At 40.2% G+C, this 20,393-nt stretch overlaps 1 protein-coding gene, 1 long non-coding RNA gene and 1 pseudogene across 6 annotated transcripts in view; 1 reads left to right on the top strand and 2 right to left on the bottom strand.

Annotated features, from left to right (window-relative positions):
* Positions 1–9,839, top strand: part of llgl2 (LLGL scribble cell polarity complex component 2) — a 99,482-nt gene extending 89,643 nt beyond the window's left edge. For all 5 annotated transcript variants that reach the window (XM_088283665.1, XM_088283664.1, XM_088283667.1 and 2 more), the window contains one exon: positions 8,350–9,839. The gene's annotated coding sequence lies outside the window, so the exon portion shown is untranslated. The remainder of the gene's footprint in view (positions 1–8,349) is intronic.
* Positions 497–2,300, bottom strand: LOC148317030 (general transcription factor II-I repeat domain-containing protein 2-like; annotated as a pseudogene).
* LOC148317029 (uncharacterized) lies at positions 6,286–7,849 on the bottom strand. Its single transcript, XR_015839979.1, has 3 exons — positions 7,759–7,849; positions 7,203–7,295; positions 6,286–7,083 (listed from the first exon to the last, which is right to left on the bottom strand). It is a non-coding gene; the product is annotated as an uncharacterized LOC148317029 (long non-coding RNA).
* Positions 9,840–20,393: the final 10,554 nt, after the last annotated feature.

The following is a 20,393-nucleotide window of genomic DNA, read 5'->3' as shown; positions in this document are numbered from 1 at the left end:
CTGTCTGTAATTTAAAATTTTCAACAGGCACAAAAGACAAACTTTATAAAATCCTTATAACATGCACATTAAATGAATGAAGCAGTATTATTCAAAGCACCATCAGTCTATTTTCTCAGGGAAATGAAAAGTCAAAAGTAGGCTAAATTTACTTTTTATCAGTCACTCAACTGAAATATTTTTAAAACAATTGGATTGAAACATAATAAAATAAAGTGCAAACATCCACTAATCAGAGGAAAACAAGACTTTCTTCGAAGAAAAGTCACATGTGCAATGAAAACAAATATTTAACTTAAACTTTTCAACTTTAACTGAGTTTTGAACTGCCTGAGTAAAAACAAAATAAAGTGCAAAAATCCACTAATAAGAGAAAACTCCACTTTCTTCTAAGAAAAGTCACTTGTGCAATGAAAACAAATATTTAACAACTATATTTAACTCATTTTTATTTTAACGGAGTAAAAAATCTAAATATGTTATTGCACAATAATGTTCACTTTTCTGAGGCTGAGGATGATACTTGTTGGTGTCTCATCTTTTGTACATGTTCATCAAAGTTCGGGGTCAGGCTCTGAGCTGAGGATACCCTCAGGATTGAGTGAATGTGTTCAGCTGTAAGTCGACTTCCGTCTGATGTTTTGTTCAGCTTCATTAAAGAAAAAAACAGTTGTTCACACAGGTATGTGCTGCCAAACAGAGACAGCTGGGGCATTGTGTCGGGAACAAAACGGGAAAACTCCGCAGGACCCACTGGCGCATATTTTGCCTTTAGTGCGCCGTTGCATTGGAGCTCAATCAACTCCATTTGGAGGTTTGGTGGTGAGCGTTCTACATCAACTGTAAATGGATTGCTGAGCAGTTCAAACATGCCTTTTTGTGCTTCAAAGTCAGTAAATCGGCGTCGGAAGTCAGCGGCAAGTACACTAACTTTATCAGCAAACTGTGCGCTCGGGAACATACTGGTAGAGAGCTTCTCTTTCATGGTCTGACAGGTAGGAAAATGGCTCAAGTTTTCTTTCCGCATGTGCCTCCCACAAAGTTAATTTGGTTTTAAACGCCTTCACTGTACTGTACATATCAGAGATGACATGACCTCGACCTTGCAGCTGCAGGTTCAATGCATTCAGATGACTCATGGTATCACACAGGAAACAGAAAATCCATTTCACACAGAAATGCATGATCTCGGAGTTGAGTCGTGTCTTTCCCTTTGCTTTCTAAAATCATACAGATCTCCTCGCGCAGCTCAAAACATCTTTGCAGGACTTTTCCCTGGCTTAGCCATCGCACCTCAGTGTGATAGGGCAAATCACCATGCTCTGTTTCTAATTCTCTCAGAAATAGTTTGAACTGGCGGTGATTTAAACCTTTGGCTCTGATAAAGTTCACTGCGCATGTGATGGTGCTCATTTCATGTTCCATTTTCAAGGCTTTACCACACAACGACTCCTGGTGTATGATGCAATGATAAGCTGTCAGCTCACCTGTAGCGTTTTCCTCCGGCATCTTCTCCCGTATTCTCGCCACCAGTCCACTCCTGTGTCCACACTTTGTAGGTGCTCCATCTGTTGTTAAACCCACAAGTTTGTCCCAAGGCAGCTTCCATCTCATTTATGCATCTTGACACCTCCTCACACAGATCATGTCCTTAGTTGTGCCATGCATAGGATGTAATGCCAAAAACTCTTCTGTCACGCTCAGGCTGGAGTCCACTCCGCGGATGAAAATTGACAACTGGGCAATGTCAGAAATGTTGGTGCTCCCATCCACAGCCAGGGAATATGCGATGAAATCTTTTCCCTTTTTCACAAGTTGCTCTTTTAGATTGATGCACAGCTGGTGTACGCGCTCAGCAACTGTATTTATGCTAAGGCTCACGTTTAAAAAGAGTTGCTTTTATCTGGGCAAACTGCGTCACAAACTTTAAGCATACAGCCTTTGATAAAATCCCCCTCTGTGAATGGCCGGGCTGATTTAGTGATCACTTTTGCCACAATAAAACTGGCCTTGACAGCAGCCTCACTTTGTGACTTGGCTTTTCTGAATAGAGCCTGTTGAGATTTAAGACCTTGTTTTAATTCTTTCGCCTTCGGTAGCCTTTGTTCCATGTCCATACTCTTGTCTTTGTCCGCATGTTTCATATCATGATGACGTCTCAGGTTATACTCTTTCATTACCGCCACACTTTCTCCATACAGAAGACACACAGGCTTCCCATCTACCTCTGTGAACATGTACTCCGCCTCTCACCTTTTTTGAAAGCCCCAGTTCTCAGGGTCCACCTTTCGTTTCGCCATTTTTGATGGGTATCTGAAAGTTGACACTTGCTGTTATGATAATCACTGCTGATTGCTGATGAATAATGAAATGAGGCGGCCTTGCGCAGAATGCTTCCGTCTTCCGCTCAGCACGCCACCGTTGCATTAAGGGAAATGTAGTTTTGGCGCATGTGAAACACCAACGGCCTGCGGGCCGGTTCTCGCGGGCCAGATCTGGCCTGCGGGCCTTGACTTTGGCATACCCTTATACCCTGGTGTCCCAAGTTTCATACAAAAAGGAAGACATGAATGTTATTCATGAAAGTCGTAAAAAACATCTGCTATCCCTGCAGAAGACCTAATATCAGCATATAATTCAGTGCTGGAGTTTGGAATTTAGTTTGGCCTTTTCTTCGTCAAGTTTCATTTTGACCAAGTTAGGGAGGGAAAGTACGAATAACTGGCCGACACTAGTCTTATTTCAAGGTATCAAAATCTCTAGAAGGCAGCCAATACCAGCAACTGTGAACTAATGGCAAAAAAAACAATGCCATTGAACAAGTCCTCCCTTCTAGTTACAAAGTAGTTGTGCCACAACTTCTAGTAAGAGAAAATTCTAAGAGGAGTTCATAAGAACCTAGTTTTGATTCCTCACCTGCCGAGAACATGCCAAACAACACTAAGAACAATGCATATGCAGTGGTGCAGTGGTTCTCAACTTTTTTTCAGTGATATACCCCCTGTGAAATATTTTTTCAGCCAAGTACCCTGGAACCCGCGCAAAACATTTTTGGGTTTAAAGAAAAAAAAAATCCAAAAGGCATTAAACATGTTTACATTTGTATTGGTCCACATAAAATAATCAACAAAGTGTCCTCTTTTGGATCATAGAAAAGATCTGTTATCTGTCTTCTTGGCTTTATCTATGAGCAAAGACACTACATAAGAGGCTTCTGCATCATATCTTGAGTTGATCTGAATTCAAAGTTTCCTCTTGTTACCAACGTGACATCCATGTTTAATTTTAAGATGGTGCTGCAGATGCGCTGGCTTCATGCAACGATTAGCAAGTTTCCCACTGACGCAAACAACGGAGTCGTGGTTGAAGCGTAAGTCTTCCGAACAAAACAAAGGCACAAGTGTAAAAGAAGGCCAAACCAGAGTCCGCAAAATTCTGGTTGTATGCTGAAGATTATATTTTATTTGGATTTACACCCATAAGTTGCAACAAACCCGCTTTGGCACTTTGTTTTTTTTTTCTGTGAGGAGAAACTTGCTAACAGTTATATAATGCTAGTGCATCTGCAGTGCCATTTTAAGATGAAACATGGATGTCACATTGGTAACAAGAGGGAACTCTGAATTCAGATCAACTCAAGATATGATGCTGAAGGTACTTATGTGGTGTCTTTGCTTGTAGGCATTCACTATCACGGAAGACCTGATAACAGATCTCTTCAATGATCCAAAAGAGGACATTTTCTTGTTTTTTTTTTTGTGTGTGTGTGTGTGTGGATATACAAATGAAGTTTGAAAGGTTCTAAAATTTAATAAATCAGACACTGATGGCATGTTTAAAGTCTTTTTCCCCAAAAATGCTTTGCGCTGGTTGAGGGGTACTTGGCCGATGAAATATTTCAATTGGGCTACAACAACATTAACACTATAGGTCGCAAAAGAATTACACAGCTGATTAAACCCTCCTGATGGATACAGGTTGAAGAACTTAAAGTGCTTCTTGTTTATGATGCACTGGCTCCAATGCATCATACTGAAATGTAGTGTCAAAATTAATTGACAACTAATAAAGTATGAACTGCGATTGACTGGCAACCCTTGTGAGGCGAAGCGGTAAAGATAATGGATGGATGGACTAACAAAGTATGAAATTAATGGACGAGTATATTTAAAGGACACATGCTGGGAGGATGGTCCATTTTTTAACAACAAGCTCAATTTATGCATTCTTTTTTTTCAGGAAAATTAGCTTGTATTTTCTATTTTATCAATTTGTTATGGAGAAAACAATACAAAACTAAGGCGTTTAAAAACGCCTCCTGGTAATGCGCATTACGGCCACGCCCCAGCCTCTCCATCCATGTCTTGGTGGGAGTCACAATTTGTCCATTCAAAGTCATTATAACTATGTCGCTAATAACGTCAAAATGAAAACTATTGTGCAGACTGCTTTTCTACTTTCAGGAGTTGAATTGGACGAGGGTAGTAATGTGCATTTGAATTTTGGAGGCGATAGGTTGGCGTTTTAGACAACAGAACTGACAAAGCAAGCAATATTACAACACTTGGCTCCCTGCTGTGACGTAGACAACCGAAACCGGAAAAAATAGCACACCAAGCGCCAAAATCGGACATGCCAATTTGTCGTAAATCTCATCACAAAAAAAGCCCTTAAATCACAAAAGTCTTTTAAGGGGGTGAATTTTAGTACTGATGTTATTTTTTTCATGCTAAGCTATGCCAATGTTAAGCTCAATGAACTGTGCCTCTAATAATCAAGTCATCATTAAGAGCAGGAGCTGGCAACTTAGTTTGGCCGCAGGCCAATGTTTTTCCTAACAATCCTATCGCGGGGCCAATTTACATTTTCATCAGTCAATCCTGCTGTGACAATATTGAAGTTCCAGATTTTGTATTACTACGGTATTATCAGAATCAGAATGCCCTTTACAACGCTATTGGAGAGCTCCCCTCTCCAGGGCAAATATTGATAATAAGAATGAGACAAAATTATTATTTTTATATATATATATATATATATATATATATATATATAGAGAGAGAGAGAGAGAGAGAGAGATGATTGTTATTGCAATATTGTGTGGTAGATCACTATATTGCTGAAGGTTTACTGTCCGTTCACTAATTTGACAGTATTTGTCATATATTTCTTATTTATCGCATTAGAAATGCAATGCTGCCTAACGGCTTTGTTGAAGTCCAAAAATTCAAGACAATATTTAATGTTCAAACTGATAAACGTTTTTTGGCAAGAAGTCATTAACTTAGAAATGTATGGCTGCAAGACATTTCAATAAAGGTGGGACAGGTGGGAAAAAAACTGCGAAAGCTGAGGAATTCTCATCAAAGACTTGTTTGGAACATCTCACAGTTGAACAGGCTAATTTGGTGCTGATGGGTGCCATGATTGGGTATTAAAGGAGCTTCCCTGAATTGCACCGTCATTAACAAGCAGAAATGGGACAAGGTTTACATATTTGTGAACAATTGTGTGACATGAGAAAACAACAATTTAAACTTCAACACACATACATGCATATACATGTTCTGCTTGAAATATTATTTATCAAAAGCACTAGTGGTATCGGTTACATGGTAGCTGTCATTCTTTAAGAGTTGAGTACTCGTTATGGTATTGGTCTAAAAAAAATGGTATAGAACATGCCAAAACCAAGATGCTGTGAGAACCCCAGCATCTAAATTAACTGCGTGTTCCAGTGTGCAAAAGCATTAATCTAATATCGCACATACAGTTAAATTTTGTTTCTGTTTGACTGTTAAAATGTGTGCGCTTGACACTCAAAAAAATCATTTGTTGGGTTCACGTAATGAAATTAGGGAAAGAATTTCCACCAAAATAAAATATTTTCATTTTGCAAGATAGAATTATGTTGAACCAACTAATCCTAAATGTGTTGAGTGGACATAAAGTATTGATGTTGTCAGTACTTATTTTCTATGATTGATTCCAACTTAATTTGTTCAGGTTGTGTTAACATATAGGCAAAAGCTGACTTTTTTCCCTTTGGTCAGGTTAACTTCCATAATAAGAGTATCGGTATCTTATATATACACCATATGTAGAGGAAAACTTTTTAAATGATAAAATAACACCATTTGTTTAATGCTGACTTAACGAAACAAGTCAACAAAAATACTTTCAGGCATAACTTACTGTTTAAAATAATAATAAAAAAATAAGACATTGTTGATGAATGTTTTCATTGAGCAATTTTTACATGTCAACTTAGTTGTTGGTGTGAAGTTCATAAAAGACCACAAAATTGACTGGATTTTCAATAGTACTGCAATCCACAGAAAAGGCAAACAATTAAAGACCTCTTAAAATAATTGCTTTTTGTGTGCTAAGTATCAGTTTACATCAAATATACATTTACATTAAATCTCAGTTTACATCAAATATAAATTTACATTTTAAATGAATAAAACTTCTGCAATCAACAAAAATCACCCATTTTAGAACATTTTAGTCTTAAGTCCTTTTGATCATTTAAACTGAACATTTCTCAAAAAACTTCAGTTGTTGCAGCCTTTCAGGTTCTCAGTGATACAAAAAACTACTTTAGGTGCATATTGAGCCCTTGCAACTGAAAGCAAAGTTAAATATGAGGACAATGTCAAAAAGCAGCAATGAGCAATATTTGAACTATACCAAACAGTTAACATTTAACATCTTTTCTTGAAAATACTTGCTTCATTTTTGGTCATTCCATACAGGATGACTTGCGTAAGAGCAAGGTTTTCAATACTTGACCTTTTCTTGAGAGTTTCCATCTCGTTCCATGATGAGAGTCTGCAAAACTTCAAAGGTGTACCGTAACTCTGACGCGTAGTTTGTTGAGTGCATAGACCAGAAAGAACAGCCTCACAACAGAAAATGGGACGTTCCCCAGCTCATACAGAACATTGACACCCTCCAAGGTGATACCCATGTCATCTGGGTTATCCACTGGCTCGGCACCCTCTTTTCGAATGACATAAATTCCAAACACTGTCTCCTTCATTTCAGCATTTCAGCCGGGTTTCTTTAAACATCTGCATCCTGTAAGAAAAAAAACATTCATGAACTACGAATCCCCTAAATGATATATGAACAAGACCACTGTGACAGATATTCATTGACATTTCAAAGTCAAGCACTATATTTCCAGTGTAAGATACCATGTATTCTTTTTCCATCGTCTCTGGCTCATCATTGAGGTACACACACTGGGATTTGAGGACGCACTCTCTTCTGACATCAATAACGTTGGTCTGAGCAGTGCCAGTCAGTTTGCCGCAACAAATGCACCAAAAAAAAACAAAAACATTTTAAATCATAAGTGAAGATATCGCAAGACATGCATAAGTCACTTCACTGTCTCAAACTTTTTTACTTTCTAAATCCAAACATTTAAAATTATCGGATTGCGTAAATCTGTAACTTTCATTTAATTTCTCATTTATCAGAAAATTTGACGTAATTTAAGTTGTTACAGGGATGTCAACAACAAATTGTTAAATTATTAATGTACCTTAGTACCAATAAAATAACTTCCACCGGTCTATTTTACGCAGGGTTTAACGGGTGACAGCTTGTGTTGTTGCCTTTTAGCTAAACTCAGGTTTAGCTAAAAGGCAACAACACACTATGCTAAAACTAGTGGACATGAATCTTAAATAATTTTCCAAACCAAAAAAAAAAATCACAGAGAATAAAAAGTGAAAATGAACTTACTGATTTTATGTTTCGTCCCATAAATTGTTTAATTATTGATTGATGCAAACAGATTCAATTGGCGTGAGTGAAATGTCAGCACATTCTGTCATGGGTCTTCTTTACACAATGGCCCGAATTCTTACCTGATGTAAAGGGTCTTGTTGCACGTTACTGCCACATTCTGCACTGGAGAGGTATTGCATATGTGAGTCCTATCTAAACCCATTAGGTTGCATTGACATAAAGCAATCATGCAGTTTTCAGGATTTTGCCTGTTATGTTGAAACTACATGATTAGAAAATGTTTAACCGCTAAACATGAATAAACATGTTGCTTTTTTTGAGTGTAGGTTATAATCTAAAACCATCAACATTTGATCCTGATTAACTCCTTTGTTGTTGGTACTGCGTTTGGAGTCATTGTCTTGCCAAATGAAGCATCTCCAATTCTGTTTGCTTTGGTCTTTGGCAGCCAAAATCTTTTCTGTCTTCTTATTTGTGGAGTAGATTTTTTTTTTCTGCTGCCATTTGAGTTATGTCTCCGCAGATCTAACCAGGCGCAAAAAGCCATAAAGAAAAAAATTGTATGTCTTTTCTTTTTATTTACAGATTGAACATTGGATCAGCAAAAAACTTGGCAATTCTGTACCATCAGTGACCCTTGGCTTTCAGAACCACTACATTTGCTCTTGATAGATGAACCCAAAGATTCTCAGGCCCCCTTCTTATGTCTTACCCAACTGTTCTGGAATCGCATGTTCTAAGAGTGCCAGTTCCGCAGTGGTCTCACTTATTTTGAAGGCATAAGTTGAAGGAGGACCAACATGACTATGAAACGGCCATTTAATTTGAATGCAATGTTTTTTATTTTTTTTGTGTTGTTTGTTTGTTTGTTTGTTTTTTTTACTCAAGTGCCAGATTTGATCACACAGAAAACTTCATTTTCGTGTGTCTCACGAACAGCAATGCCTTTTTAAAATTTTAAGATGAGTCGATCCTTTTTCATAGGGACCTATCACCGATAATTGTCTTTTAGGGTTTGCTTTGTTTTATTCTGCTATCTGCTTCCAGTTTGTAATTTCTAATGAGAATATGTTCTCAATTACCAAACCTGGATTTAAAAAAAAAAAAAAGTTAACGTTATATAAATTTGCATTGAACAGGACAGTGCCCTCTCATGAAAGTTTGATTTCAGCTTAGTTCGTAAAACAGGGTCTTGTTGACGAAAGTGTATCACGCGTTATGACACTTGTGAACTGTTTTAAACTGTGAAAAATGCATACATCTCCTTTAAATAGGAAAGCCTTAATCAATGGCAGCTAGTACATGTCAACTTAAATGCAATGATTTGTTGTTGAGGCAATGGTTGCATTTTAAGATTTCTTCTACCTTGTAATAATTTTGATGCAAGACGTTTTACCAAATGTATCATTCCTCAGTTTTCATTTTCTTAATTTGGCTTGAATTTGTTTTATGATCTGATGGTGGATCTAATAACATGTGACATGAAAATTATGACCGTGATTTTATGGATTTCAACCTCCATGAATTGAATGAGTTTTTTTTTTTTGTCTGTCTGTGTGTATGTGTATGTGCAGGGGTGTGTGTGTGTGTTTGTTTTTAAATCAGTTAGTTGCACCATGCATGCTCATTTAACTCTCTCCCCTCCTATCCATTAAGTGCAAGCTTGGTCAAATGTCACAATGACACACACTAAAGCAATCAACTGTGCTGTACCTGGAGGGGGCAAGAACTTTCATTGGGGTTGAGAATTTATTCTCAGTATTTTTATGCAAAACAATACATTCTGTTCATGTATATTGTAATTCATGAATGTGATTTTAAAGATATCGTACTGCAATTTATTTAATGTATACAATGTGTGACTTGATTTATGATTTGTACCTTTTGGGCCTTTTCTAAGTGGGGTAAACTGCTTTTTAGGTTGTACAATAATATTTTGGTAATTTGTTGCAAAATACTGGGTATTTTAGTATCTGCCTAGAATATATTTTTTTAGTGAACTGAATAAGCCTGTATTTTGTAATGTCACATTGCAGTTTTGTTGTAATTAATTATAAGCATGCTTTCATCCCTGACCTGCGTCTGTTTTTTCTTGTATTTGACATGTTTTCATATTGTTTCCATCAAGTGGTGCATTTCACATTTGACAGTTAGCAGAGATGGGTATTTTATCCGTCATTTTGTCCCAGACGAACGCCCATTTTGTGGACTGAGGTTGCCAGAGGAGAATTTTTTTTTTTTTTCTTTTTAAAAGGACGGACCAAGCAAGGACAGAAGTGGGTTTCCAGCCATCCCTTGCAAGGTCCATAACTGGGTCAAGTATGGTGTGTATATAAATTCAAATATTTGACCTTGGAGCAGAATGAAATCTTGAAATGCTATTGTGTTTACTGGCCCTTGAACTGAGTGAGTGAGGTGCGAGAGAGCAAGTGGCAAAAACACATAAGCACGGCTGTGTATAAAAGCAATTGAGATACAAAATGAGCATCATAATTTGCATTTAATTTGAGCAAAGTGATCAAGTACAATTAATGCAGCCATCTCTACTGTGCGACCCCGGTCTGAGCTCATCTGTGAATTTTCCTCGTGTGACAAAAGTCAGAGAAATGTTCCTGTACGCTTTGTAATGTAACTGCATTCCGCATTGTTTGGTGGGTAAAAAGTGTCTTGATCAGGGGTAGGGAACTCTGGTTCCTTGAGAGCTGCCTGTTTTAGACCTCTCCCTACTCCAGCGGTTCTCAAATAGTGGGGCGCGGTGCGATGCTGAGGGGGGCGCGTGTTACCCTGAATAATATACTGTAGCGACTTTGTAAATAGTTCACAGGTTCTGTGGTTTCCTCTTTTCTGGGGAGGCTGTGAAGCGGTAGAGCGACTGGAGTGAACATTATGTTGTTGTTGTTGTATGTCCGTGGTTGCGGTAAACAACAGCCGTTTTTGGCTTAATAAAAAAGGAGTTTGCTGATGGATAAATTGGCCTGATTTACTCCACTAGGCTACACTGGTGTCAAAAGTGAAAACTGGTATGTCAACGCATAAAGAAAGTTACGGCGGTCGCCCGCGAGTCATGGAGGAGGTGGTGGACCATTCTTACGATGGTGCATGAGGCCGTGATATGAACCCCGAAAATGTTTCGGAGCATGTTAACCACCTGAGGTGGACCGCAATGAAGCTGGCGTTCAATGCTGGTTTCGGTTCCTTGAATGCTGGGGGAGGAGCAAGCGCAAACAACGTTGACAGCCCCCATTGTAGCCATCAGCCTGTCAAGACTCCAAAATACTGCGGTAGGGCACACTGGGAGGCTTTCCATGCCCAATTTGAACTTTTGGCAAGGGCTGCTGGCTGGACTGGGAAGCATAAAGCACAACAGCTGACCATGTGTCTTACGGAGGAAGCTTTGTCCTGCTTGTTATTGCTCAGCCCAGCCGAAAAAGATGACTATGGTGCTTTGGTTGGTGCCCTGAGACGGCGTTTTGGAGAATGCAGTCAACCTAATGTTCAACGCTCAGAGCTATCTAAAAGGCAAAAACAAGCTGGTGAACCACTTGGTGTATTAGCGAATAACATGGAAACCCTGCCAAGGCGTGCATATACCCATATGCCGACTGATGTGTTGAGTGAGCTGGCCAGGGACCAGTTTATCCGGGCCATTACCCCAAGAGAACTGCGCATACAGACTCAATTGGCCGCCCTTGTCGACACCGGGTCCACTGCAACACTGTTGAGGCAGGCCTGATGTGTTCCCAGCAGGGGCACAATTGGAATCTACGTCAGTCAAGCTACGAACATTGACTAGCGAGCTTACCCCTATGCTTGTAAGGGGGGTGGTGACTATACAAGTGGGGGGACTATGCATGAACTTTCAGGTGTGGGTCGCCGTGGTACGAGACCCCTCCATCATAGGACTTTGAGTCTGCCGTGTTCACTGCAATGTGTGAGTGACATGATGTATCCTCAAAATGATGGGCACATTGAGCACTTTAACAGGACCTTGGCAAAACAACTTGCAATTCTCACATCTGAGCACCAACGAGATTGGGATAGGCATCTCCCATTAGTTTTGTGGGCCTACAGGTCCTCTGTACAGGATTCCACTTCATGTACACCTGCCCTGCTCATGCTGGGACGTGAGCTAAGGACACCACTGGAAATGGCTTTTGGCAGACCCCTTGATACACCAGCCGTCCCACCAGGACCGGAATATGTCAGGAGGCTCCAAGACAAGTTGGAGTCATCACATGTCTTTGCTCGTGACCATCAACAGAAGGCGGGCGTGAGGCAGAAAAGGAATTGTGTGTGTGGAGTGCTGGAGAGAATAAGAGAGGTGGTGTATAGGGTACAGCTGCCACCTGGTGGCAGATGGGTAGCCCTCCAAAGGGACAGACTGGCCCCATATAGAGGTGATGCCATTCCACAACAGCACACTGGGTCCCGGGCACACTCAAAGTGGGTTTTGAATCCCACACCTCCAAGACGGAGGATTGTGCCTCCACTCGCCTTGGGGCGGCCTCAGCGACAGAGGAGACCACCGGGTCACCTCAGTGACTTTGTTGAGTGACGCCCTCAGGACGAGGTTCTTGATAAAAGGAAGGGCAGTGTAGCAACTTTGGAAATAGTTCACGGGTTCTGTAGTTTCCTCTTTTCTGGTGAGGCTGTGAAGGCAGCGAGAGAGCGACTGGATTGACCGTTATGTTGTTGTTGTATCGGCATGGTTGCGGCCAACAACAGCCGTTTTTGGCTTAATAAAAAAGGAGTTTGCTGATGGATAAATTGGCCTGATTTACTCCCCAACGCTACAATACTTACCATGGGTGACTAAAACAATTTATTAGCGCTTTCGGTGCGAGATTAAGGACACTGGTCCTAAAACCCTGTTGAATTCCGCAATTACTGATATTAACAGAAGTCCTGGCTCATTACGGCAGATAATTGTCTGACATCTCTAACTCATCTTTAAAGATAAAGATGTCCTTTAATAGTCCCACAATGGGGAAATTTGCAGTGTTACAGCAGCAAAGATATAGATCACACAGAAGCGGCGGCGTAATGTAGCCGTTAATGTATACCGTTAGCAGCAGACTTTCATAAAAAGCATGCAAGTATACACAGTATATATGTATATACACAGATCCCCATGTATATACACACATCCCACAACATATACAAGTGTATGGAAACACTCCTAATGTCTGTCCATGGTATAGATGGGAAATGAATAAAAACGCTGCGATGATAAAAAAAATACTGAATGATCGAAAATACTGCAATGATAAAAATACTGCAATGATAAAAGTACTGTAATGGTAAGAGTACTGAAATGATGGAAACATTTAAACAGTATATGTTGAAACCCTAACAAAACAGACACTTCGAACTGCTTCCTGACAAACTCATTAAAGAGTTGTGTATGGACCCTCCATCTTAAACATCATTAACTTATCACTCACCTTGGGCAATGTAGCAGCATCTTACAAGACCGCTACTTAAGTGAGAAATATCAACACAGAAGGACTCATTTATTATAGGCTGGTTTCAAATCTGTTTATTGCAGTAATTCTTGGAAAAAAATCTACTTCTTGCTCAAGTGACGAATGGTCATCTTCTGCCGATGGACTCCAACACCTCATCAATACTACTCTTACTCGATGCTATTGACACTGTCGTTAATATCATACTATTAAAACGCCTTGAAATATGTTAGTATTTCAGGTTCAGCACTTTCTTGGTTCAATTCTTACCTCTCAGTGAGGACACACCGTGTAATTTATGGCAATGTGACTTCTGAGTTTTGTAATGTTACATGAGGAGGCATCTGTATTTTGACCTGTATTGTTCAGCATCTACAATGATTCCGATTGGTGAAATTATATGTAAATAAGTATAACAATTTTCTCTGTTAGGCTGATAATAGGGTGGCACGGTGGACGACTGTTTAGCACACAGTATAGGTTTCAATTCCGACTCGGGCCTTCCTCTGTGGAGTTGGCATGCTCGTCTTGTGGCTTCATGGGTTTTCTTCAGGTACTCTGGCTTCATCCCATTCCAAAGACATGCATGGTAGATTGATTGGATGCTCCAAATTGTCCCTAGGTGTGATTGTGTGAGCGAGTGGTTTTTTTTCTATATCTTTGTCTGTGACTGGCTGGCAACCAGTGTCCCCTCCGACTGGTAAAAGACAGCTCGGATAGGCTCCAGCACCCCCGCGACCCTCGTGAGGAGAAGCCGATCAGGTAATGGATGAATGCTGATGATATCAAATTTTATATGCTGCTGGAAATAACAAACCAGCATTAATTGCTGTAATATAGAGACACGCCTTGCAGAGATTAAACAATGGATGTTTTAGCATTTTTTTGCTTTTTGCGAGAAGGGACCACAGATGGGGGAAATAATGTGAAAGTCAATTAAATGAAGCACTGCAGGAAGACTACTTAGGTGGAGTCGGTCCGCACCCAGTTGATCAATATCGTAATCTCCATCTGTCAGGTTTAAATGCCCATTTTGGGAGGGCTTACTGAAATAATTTACTAAATGTAACGGCCGAAATAAAACGCTAGCTGAATGGCCAGGAGGAACCAGACACCGCTGTTCATTTTCACCGCCGGCGGGGGAAAAGAGTGGGACAGAGAGGCCGCGAGCAGCAGCTCGCCTGCTCGCAGCCGCTCCATGCAACTCTTCTCACTCCTCTTCTCACCGGCTTGGCTTTTATTAGTTTGACTCAAGAATCACAAGAAATTAGAATACAATGAAGGTCTGTTTAGCCTAAACTAAATCACCAGAATACAGGAGATTAATTAACAATGGTGGTCTGTTTTAGACTAAACTAATCAGTAGAAGACAGAAAACATCAATAACTAATCATCAGTAACTCTAGCAGGCAGAGAATCACAACTCACAGTGTAAAGGTCAGTTTAACTATACACATCATCAGGATACAGTGTCTGTGTGCGTGTGTGCTAAAATAAGTAAGTGTCTGTGTGTGTGTTTAAACATGAATGAGTGTATAAAAACATGATTATAAATACACAAACTGATTAACTATCCTCAGCCCATCTTACACCATCGCAGCGCCTCCAAAGATGTGGTCAGCCTTCAATCTTGTACCGGTTAGTGGCTGTAGAATTGAAGCAGAGACTTCCAATTTTGCCATCACCTAATTCCCAAGGGGCAGAGGGGGCAGAAAAGAGAATAGAAGTCGTAAACAGGCCAACAAATAATTCAAGTAAATGCTGAGGTCTTTACAATACAATACAACTTTATTTATATTGCACATTTTAAAACAGCTGGAGCTGTAACAAAGCACTTTTGATATGGTGTAATATAAATTAGCAGGCAATTAGAACACAAATTAAAATGCAAACACATCCGGACCGACAGATGGTTCGGACCGGACCCATGACCAATCTATGATGAATTTTTTTCAGGGCGCATTCGCAAACGACGCTCTAATTCTAGTTAATACGGAAAAGGCGTCACTGATTTGAGCCAGTCAAATCTTTTGTTTACGATTCACTGCCAATTGCGCAGCAGACCGGAAGAGAGTGCTGCTGACAGTATGCCTTGTTAAAAAGTTAGCAAGGTCGATGCGTGTTGTTTTAAATGAATGGATGCAGAAATTTAGTTTCGTTCTGGCTGCTGCCGATTCAAAACCAGCATGCATCATATGCTCCGAAACCGTCGCAACATTGCGAAGCGCCACTACGAAACAAAGCACCGCCCTTTTGTGCAAAGTTATCCGCTGAAGTTTGAAGTGAGCGCACGCAAAAACATCGAACTTCGAGTGCAGTAGAACAGATTTTTACATTTTCGTTTGCAGCCCAGCGGCACGCAAACGAATGTTCACTAAAAGTATCATGGATTTTGGGGAAACATAAAAAAACATTCAGTGATGGGGAAGTTGTGAAGGAGTGCTTAAATGCGGTTGCACAAACATTATTTAAAGGAAAATGCAAAGCCCAGATGTGTGAAATAATCTACCAAATCCCAATGGCCCTGACTCCGTTCCAACCCAAATTTAAGTCACTGGGAGGGCAGTCACAAACTCATTTTTCTCATTAAGAGAAGTTAAAAAAATATTCAAAAGAAAAGGTGATGTCAAAGCTCATTTCAAATGAGTTTTTCATGAGGACAGCCATTTTTATTGATTGTGTACTGAACATGTTGACCTGTTTTACTTGGATAATTAGGCTCTCTGTTTTTTTTTTAGGCTGATAACGCTTTGATTTAAGAAAAAAAGGTAAAAGATGTTAATTCAATGCTTAGCAGTTGATATATTTCTACAGGAGATATTTTACTGTTTTACCTGGAAGTGGCACCATTAATTGCCTGGAGCCACATTTTCTTGAATGTGAAATAAACGCCTTATATTTGTTTGACTGGTAAAGGTGTTTAATGGGAACATTGCTAAATATTTAGTATATAAGTGCGCTCTGTTGAAAATGACTTTTGATATTTTGGTGTGTTAGACAACTTCACAATTTGGTCAGTAGATGGCAGTGTGAGACCAGGGGTAAGCCTGTGACACCTGCGATGGTTGTCAAGAGCACATGCGCGCAGCCATTTGCTCATAGCTGATGAGAATTGGCGAACAACGGTCTACAGCAGGCATCACCAAATGGCGGACCGCGGTCCGGATCCGGACCGACAGATGGTTCGGACCGGACCCATCCAATCTATGAGGAATTTTTTTCAGGGCGCAAAACCAGCATGCATCATATGCTCCGAAACCGTCGCAACATTGCGAAGCGCCACTACGAAACAAAGCACCGCCCTTTTGTGCAAAGTTATCCGCTGAGGTTTGAGGTGAGCGCACGCAAAAACATCGAACTTCGAGTGCAGTAGAACAGATTTTTACATTTTCGTTTACAGCCCAGCGGCATGCAAACAAATGTTCACTAAAAGTATCATGGATTTTGGGGAAACATAAAAAAAGGATTTGTGAAGGAGTGCTTAAATGCGGTTGCACAAACATTATTTATGAAGGAAAACACAAAGCCCAGATGTGTGAAATAATCTACCAAATCCCAATGGCCCCGACTACCGTTTCAACCCAGATTTGAGTCACTGGCAGGGCAGTCACAAACTCATTTTTCTCATTAAGAGACGTTAAAAAATATTCAAAAGAGAAGGTGGTGTCAAAGCTCATTTCGAATTTGTTTTTCCATGAGGACAGCCATTTTTATTGATTGTGTACTGAACATGTCGACCTGTTTTACTTGGATTACTAGGCTTTCCGTTTTTTTTTCGGCTGATAACTCATTGATTTAAGAAAAAAAGGGAAAATATGTTAACTCAATACTTAGCACTTGATATATTTCTGCAGGAGATATTTTAGTTTTTTCTGGAAGTGGCACCCTTAAGTTCCTGGAGCATCATTTTCTTAAATGTGAAATAAACGCCTTATATTTGTTTGACTGGCAAAGGTGTTTAATGGGAACATTGCTAAATATTTAGTATATAAGTGCGCTCTGTTGAAAATGACTAAATATTGAAACTATATAAAAATGTGAACACAGGCTAGGCATTAAGGGAAGTTGTACTTTGGTTCGGACCTTTTAATTGGAAGAAATTTTATTCATGGACCTCCGTGACTTTTAATTGAATACCTCTGACATATACAATAGATACCAGCAGAACAGCGACAGTCTCATGTTGAGTCGAAAGCTGAAGAATAAAAATGTCTTCAAACAAGTTTTAAAAGTGGACAGAGCGGGGACATACCTCACATTTAATGAAAGAAATGGGGAAAAAAAAGAAAATGGAATATTTGATAACCGGCAACAGAAAAGACGCAGTTCCCCCACTGAGGGTGCGCTTAGTCCTCGCCGCCTCTAGCAGCATTTGGTCCGCCAAACAGGCAGGTGCGTAGGTGTGGAGGAGCTCGGAGAAGTACGCTGGGGCGAGGCCATTTAAAGATTTAAAAATGAACTGAAGTATCTTAAAATCTAAAGTGCACTGGGAGCCAGTGAAGAAAGGCCAAGATTGGGGTTAGGAGCTTCGTCTTCCGAGCTCCATTTAAGACGAGCAGCAGCATTTTGGACCTGTTGGAGGCGCTTAAAGGAGGACTGGCTGACTCCAAAGTAAAGAGCATTCCAGTTAACTAGCCTAGTTGTAACAAAGGGATGGATTACTGTTTCTAAGTGCTGCTGAGAAAGAAAGGGATTCACCTCAGCCAGCTGCCTAAGATGAAAGAAGCTGGATATAACAACAGCACTGATTGCCGGTACAATTAATAATTTCTGTCCAATTTAAAGACCAAGTTTGAGTCTGTTGGCTTTTGGTAAGATGCCATGGGGCCAAGGTAAACAGGATTGAATCGTAGAAGGGCCTTAGGGCCGAACATCATAACTTCTGTCTTCTTTTGCTGAAATTTAAGAACTTAAGTGACATCCAGATTTTGATTTCCCCTTGACAGGACAAAAGTGGTCTAATGGAGAATGTGTCTTTTTTGCTTTGCGGGACATAAATCCGACTGTCATCCACATAGCACAATGGAAGGAAATTTCATGTTTTCGTAAGATGGAACGTAGGGGCAGTGGAGCGGGGTGCAGAATGACTTGTCCTTATCAATCTGTCGCTACACATTTAATTTTTGAAGGGTTTTATTTTGGGTTGCTGAAACACAAAATATTAACATTTATTAACAACGTTCGCTCCGTACTGCTGCTTCCATCTTACGTGTAGCTCTTCTTCGCTCTAGAATGCGCTACTAATAGAAATTATTTAACCAATATTTCGATCAATAAACCTCAATAAACTTACACATGCACACAATGCAAAAATACTTCACATCTGTATCATATACACAATGCCTCAAACTTACACATGTACTCAATACAAACATCCCTCACAGCATTGTACACGACGCTCTCTCGCTATTTCAACGGCAACCTGTTCGTCTACTTCAATTACAAAGTTTCATCTCGAACGAAAAACGTCAGTAAACACTAGTGATGGGTCCAACGACACCGAGGCGTCAATGCGCGCGCCGAGCTTCCAGGGCAAACCCCGTGTCGGTGCGCGTACTGCTTTGAGAAAGTCACGTGACCACTACCAGAATTGTGACGACACAGCGGTCGCGCGCCAAACTGTGTTCATAAAGAAGCGCATCTGTCAACAGGATGGACGCTCAAAACAAGCATCGAGTTATTGGCGCGTTACTTTGCGTTAAAGATCCGCAAGAAGGAAGACGTCACTGTTGATGCGCACTCAGAGGTGCAGCGCTATATGTCAGCAGGACACGTTGCACGTACGGAAGACCTGCTCTTATACTGGAAGTCCATGGAGGCAACGTTCCCTCACCTATTTATATTAGCCACACAGGCGTTGTGCACACCGGCCTCTTCAGTGCCTTGTGAGAGGATCTTCTCAAAGGCGGGGGAAATTGCCTCAAAAAAAGAAATAGACTGAATAACAAAACGCTGGAGAAACTAATTTTTTGGAATAAAAATCTTTAATTACAATGAGTCCATTGTCATTCACAACAGGATGGCCGAGTGGTCTAAGGCGCCGCGTTCAGGACCCAGTCTCACCAGCAGGCCTGGGTTCGAATCTCGAATTTCCCCATTGTGGGACTAATAAAGGGAATATTATTTGGCTGCCAGGATGGCCGAGTGGTCTAAGGCGCCGCGTTCAGGACCCAGTCTCCCCAGGAGGCCTGGGTTCGAATCTCGAATTTCCCCATTGTGGGACTAATAAAGGCAATATAAACACTTTTACTTGGGCATTCAGACAGATGTCCTCTTAATTTATCAACTGCGTCTCGAATATCAAAGATTTTTTTAATGAAATTGCATGTATGTAAAAATAATGTGAAAGCAAATGCCTAATCAGAATCAGAAATCCCTTTGTCATTGTACTCAAGTGTGCAACGAGATTAGAGAGCTCCCCTCTCCAGTGCAATACAACAATAATTCAGTTAAATATATAAATTAGATAAGAGAATAATTAGTGCGATGGAAAGTAATACGAAATAGGATATATAAAAACACATCACGTCGCTAATCAATGGAATTGGATAAAATTAGTTTGACAGATCAGTGTCAGATGACCCTGTCAAATGTTTCCTGCAAGTCCACCAGGTGTCAGTATTCAGCAACACAGTGTCAACACAGTGTCAATACATTGTGTCACTGTGTCGAAACGATACAGGATGCCTCATCTACCCATCACTAGTAAACACTTAATTTCAATCTATCACACTTACTATCAATAAACACATTCACACATCAATATATGGTATTTGATCTAGATTGTCTTACCTGAAACACAAAATATTAACATTTATTAACAACGTTCGCTCCGTACTGCTGTTGCCATCTTACGTGTAGCTCTTCTTCGCTCTAGAATGCGCTGGTCCCCTTTTGCCACACACGCAAGCAGCGAACGCTGTCCTCTAGTGGTCAGAGGTAGCCATTGCAACTAATGTACAAATAAGGAATAACTTGAAACTATTACCATCTTAACATGGCTTGCACTAGTAATCAAAACAAAATATCTGTGAAAACAATACAATTCCAAATACAATAATATTGAATATGAATGCATGCCACAGCAGCATGTGTGATACCCACTGAGGGTATACACAGTTTGTGTATGTTTCTTGATTTTTTATTTTTTTTTATTTGTCAAGA

Source organism: Idiotropiscis lumnitzeri, chromosome 20 (assembly GCF_059441095.1).
Source record: "Idiotropiscis lumnitzeri isolate Australia: NSW breed Sydney's pygmy pipehorse chromosome 20, RoL_Ilum_1.0, whole genome shotgun sequence".
Taxonomy (NCBI): Eukaryota; Metazoa; Chordata; class Actinopteri; order Syngnathiformes; family Syngnathidae; genus Idiotropiscis; species Idiotropiscis lumnitzeri.
This window is presented reverse-complemented; position numbering and strand designations above follow the sequence as displayed.